The 5,133-nt window shown below is 33.9% G+C and overlaps 1 pseudogene; it reads left to right on the top strand.

Moving 5' to 3' along the window:
* The first annotated feature begins 242 nt into the window (after positions 1 to 242).
* On the top strand, positions 243 to 361 carry LOC120581897 (uncharacterized; annotated as a pseudogene).
* Positions 362 to 5,133: the final 4,772 nt, after the last annotated feature.

The following is a 5,133-nucleotide window of genomic DNA, read 5'->3' on the forward strand; positions in this document are numbered from 1 at the left end:
ACCCCAGAAATCCTAGAGCTAAAAAATACAGTAACTGAACTGAACAATTCAATAGGGAGCTTCAAAAGCAGACTCAACATACGGAAGAAAAAGTCAGCAACCTGGAGGATAAGGCATTTGAAATTATCCAGTCAGAAGGCAAAACAAGAAAAAAAAAGAATAAAAAGAGTGAAAAAATCCTACAGGACTTATGAGACACAATCAAAAGAAACAATATTTACATTAAGAAAAATCCAGAAGTAGTCTACAGCCATGCTACCCTGAACAAGCCCAATCCCTTCCGATCTTGGAAGCTAAGCAGGGTTGGGCCTGGTTAGTACTTGGATGGGAGACCACCTAGGAAGACCAGGTGCTATAAGCATAAAAAATTAAAAAATAAGGGATTGTAAGCTGACAAAGTCCTTGCAATCTGTGAGGTCAACCAAAAAAAAAAAAAAAAAAAATCCAGGAGAGAAAGATAAGGGGACAGAAGTATTTTTAAAGCAATAATAGCTGAAAACTTCCCAAACCTGAAAAGAAAAATATACATCCAGATTCATGAGGCCTAAAGGATTCCAAATGAATTGAACCCAAATAAGGTTACACTATGACACATTATAATTAAATAGTCAAAAGTCAAACTCAAATAATTTTAAAGGCAGTAGGAGAAAACAGAGAAGTTACATACAGAGGATTCAACATAACATTATAGGCAGATTTCTCAACAGAAACTTTTCAGGCCAGAAGAGAATGGCACAACATATCAAAAATATATGAAAGTTCTTTGAGTGGAAATAAAAGAATGCTAATTAACATCATAAAAACATAAGAAGACAAGTAAAACACATTGGTAATAGGAAATATATAGTTGAAGTTAAATTCTGTTAATATGATAATGGTAGAGTATAATTCACTTACAACTCTATTTAAAAGTTTCAAAACAAATGTAATAAAATAAGCATAACTACAATAATCTGTTATTTGTGACACAATATCAATAAACTTGTAAATTGTGACATTGATAACCTAAAATTTAAGGGAGCGGGGATTAAAAGCTAAGGAATTCTATTGAAGTTAAGTTGTTATTAGTTTACAAGAGTGCTATAATTTTACGATATTTTATGTAAGACTCATGGTGCTGTAAGGAAAAAAAATGGTAATAATTACACTAAAGAACGTAACAGAAAGTCAAAGCATACAAAGATACCACAGATATCAAAGAACAAAAAAAAAGGCATAAGAAATGAGAAACAATGGAAAACAACCAGAAAACAAAGAACAAAATGGCAATAATAAGTTCATACTTATCAATAATTACCTTAATAGTAAACAGATTAAATTATTTAATCAAAAGACAGAACAGCTAAATGGATCAAAAAGCAAAATACAATAATATGCTGCCTACAAGAGACTCACTTTAGCTTTAAAGGCACACAGACAGAGTGAAGGTATGAAAAAAGATATTTCAAGCAAATGGTAATCAAAAAAAAAGCAGGAGTAGCTATATTTATATCAGATAAAATAGACTTTAAACTATAAATGTTAAAAAGGCACACAAAGAAAGTCATTATATAGTTATAAAGGGGTCAATACATCAAGAAGTATAACAATTGTAAATATTTATGTGCCCTACATTGGAACACCTAAATACATAAATCAAAACTAAAAGAGCTAAAAACTAACAGAGACATAAGAAACAATACAATATTTGGTAGTTTAATATCCCACTTGCTGTAAGGAATAGATTATCTATACAGAGTATCAGTAAGAAAACAGCAAATTTGAACAACACTATAGATCAAATGGATCTAACAGTCATATGCAGATCATTTTATCTGAAAACCACAGAATACACATTCTTGTCAAGCATGCATGGAACATTTTTGAGGATAGACCATAGGTTAGGCCACAAAACAAGTCTTACCAAATTTAAGAAGACTTAAATCATACAAAGTTCTCTGACCAAAATGGCATGAAACTAGAAATCAATAACAAGAGGAAAACTGGAAAATTCATGAATACATGGGAAAAAACAACATTCTCCTGAAACAAACAATGAATCAAAGAAGAAATTAAAGGGGAAGTAAAAAAATTTCTTGAGACAAATGAAAATGAAAACACAACATACCAAAACTTATAAGATGCAGCAAAAGTTATTTTAAGAAAAAAACCTCGTAGCCATAAGTCTACATTAAGCAGCAAAAAAGATCTCAAACAAATAATCTAATTAAAAATGGGCAAAAGACCTGAATAGATATTTTTGCAAAACGGTACATGAAAGGCCAATAGGTACATGAAAAGATACTCAACACCACTAGTCACTAAAAAATGCAATCAAACCACATGAGACATCTCCTCACACCTGTTAAAATGGCCATCATCAAAAAGACAAAAGATAACAAATGCTGGTGAGAATTTGAAAAAAACCCTTGTGTACTGTTGGTAAGATTATAAACAGGTATAGTCACTGAAAAACAGCATGAAGGATCCTTAAGAAATTAAAAATAGAACTACCATATGATCCAGCAGTTCTACTTCTGAGAATATATCCAAAGGAATAACAAGCACTAACTTAAAAGATATCTGCACCCCTGTGTTCACAGCAGCATTATTTACAATAGGCAAGACATGGAAAGAACCTGTCTATCAATGCATGAATGGATAAAGAAGTTGTGGTGTGCGTATATACACATACACACACACACAACAGAGAAAGAAAACAATGTCTTTTTCCTTAAGATGAGAACTCAGAATTTAACAACTGACATGTATATCATACAGCAGAGTTGACTACAGTCATTAGGCTATATACTGCATCCCTATTACTTATTTATCTTGTAACTGTTGTGGATATAGGAGTTGAGGACAGGATACTAAAAAAATATGGCCTATTGAGGAGCTTAAAAATATATATTTTTATAAAGTTGTCTTTTTTTCTTCTCACCAAGTTTAAGAAATATAAACAAATTCACCCTGTACACTTACTTTAACAAATATTTATTAAAAGCCTACAATGATTCAAGCACTGATGTTACAAACACCTATAAAACAAGGCCGCAATGGTCAAGATGTCTGTAGTCTAGAAAAGGAGACAAACATACAAAGATGTGAATACAATAAATGAAGTATACACAGACATAACGAAGTTTCTTTGAACCAGATAAATAGTATTCTGGTTGTCTATTGCTACATAACAATCCACATAAAACTCAATGGCTTTAAAAAATTTATCATTATCTGTCATGGTTTCATATTCCAATTTCTGGACTCGGCTAGGCAGTTCTTGCTTGTTTTCTGTTTGGTTTCAGTCAGATACAGTCTATTTGGCTACTGCTGAAGTCACCTGCAAACTCAGTTAGGCCAGATATCAAAGATGGCCTCCTCATTCATATGTCTGGCACCCTGGTGCCCTTCTTGGCTGCATCTCTGTTCACCAAAGTAGCCAAGATTTTACATGGTGGTTCAAAGCTGTGAGACGCAGGAATTGCCAAGCCAGTTAGGGCTGTGCCTATGATTTATAATATCATTTCTCTGCGTGCTCTTGGTCAAATTGTCACAGGGCCTGACCAAATTCAAGATAGTGATAAGTAGATTCCCACCCTTGATGACAAGGTGACAATGGCAATGTCCAAATGTAGGATTGCATATGCTTGTAGGTATTGTAATAGTCTTTAGAAAATACAGTCTGCTACAAGCAGTGAAGGGAATGGAATACTTAAGTGTTTTGGGAAGAGACAAAGAAGGCAAAAACTGAGCCAAGTTTTGAAGAGTAAATAGCAGTTTCAAAGGTAGAAAAGACGAGAAGCAGGTTAGGTGAAGCATATTCTAGACAAAGTGGAGATGTTGTCCAAACACATAGAGGGTTAAATTGCATGCTCAGTGTTGGGGACAGTATAAAGGCATCTATATATACATGCACATATACACACACAGGATAATAAAATTAAAGCCAGAGCATTAGCAAAGGGGACTAGATAGTTAGCCATAAATGGAGTATTAAAGGACCTTGTCAGTTCAAGGAATAGAGAGTCTTTGCAGTGTCTCAATGAACAATGGGATCAGGTTTCCATGTAAGAAATTGTTCAAGCTAGTAATAAGGTGAATAAAAATAAATAAAGGAAATAAAATAAAATAACGAGAGGGCAGGAGCAGAGGCAGGTAAATTAACGGAGTGCTATTTCAGCAAGAGGCAGAATGCCTTCATTCGATTGGATGTCAGACTACCTGATTGAACCCTGAAACCGACATTTATTAACTGTGTGAGTTTATGCAGGTTATTTGTTCTCTCTGCGGCTCATTTGTTTCATATGAAAAATGGACTAATATACACAGGATTGTTAGAATGATTATATGAGCTTATCGATATTAAGCGTTTATAATAGTGCCTGGCATAGTGAAAGCTAATATTTTCTGGAATTATTTTAAATTCATATATTTCACCAGGCTATTGCAATCAGAGCTTGCCATGTACCTGCCTCAGTATCTCATTTAATACCTGTAACAACCCAACGGGGTAGGTACCATTATCAGCCCCTTTGACGGATGAGGACACTGAGATATAAAGGGACTAGGTAATTTTCCAAGGTCAATCATTTGCAGTGTGGACCAAATTTGACAAAGAGAATGAAATCAGAAAAATGTAAGAGCAGAATCAGAGTTTTCCATTTTAGATTCTGCATTTTTAAAAGAGAGAATATACATGTTCCTACTTAGGAAACCAAAATATTTTTTTGCAATGATGGCAAACTGTTTTTAAAACATTCAAACATTTTTAAAAACATTATCTCTCCACCAAGTTATTTTAATTTTTTTTTCTGAGTATAAAGCTTACTGGTTGCTGAAAATTAAATTTATTCCGAACCACAAATCACCATTTGCTTAGACAGAGTGACCAATTAGACTTCTTATCTGTCATAGGAAAAATAGCTGACAAATAAACTTTGCAAGAAGCATCAGAGTTCGAGCTTGCCTTTACTTAGCAGCCCTACAAAAACACTTCTGTGATTTGGCCTTGTAGTTTCTCCTGTTCAACTCACTCTAATCTACAGGCAACTAACTTGCCTCTCCCAGAATAAGCAGCCTGGAGAAGATGAATCAGACTTGCAGACCTGAGCAAAGAAGTAATAGGAGACTTGAGAGTATGACTTCCATTAA

The sequence above is a fragment of the Pteropus medius genome, unplaced genomic scaffold (assembly GCF_902729225.1).
Source record: "Pteropus medius unplaced genomic scaffold, Ma_sr-lr_union100, whole genome shotgun sequence".
NCBI classification, from domain to species: Eukaryota; Metazoa; Chordata; class Mammalia; order Chiroptera; family Pteropodidae; genus Pteropus; species Pteropus medius.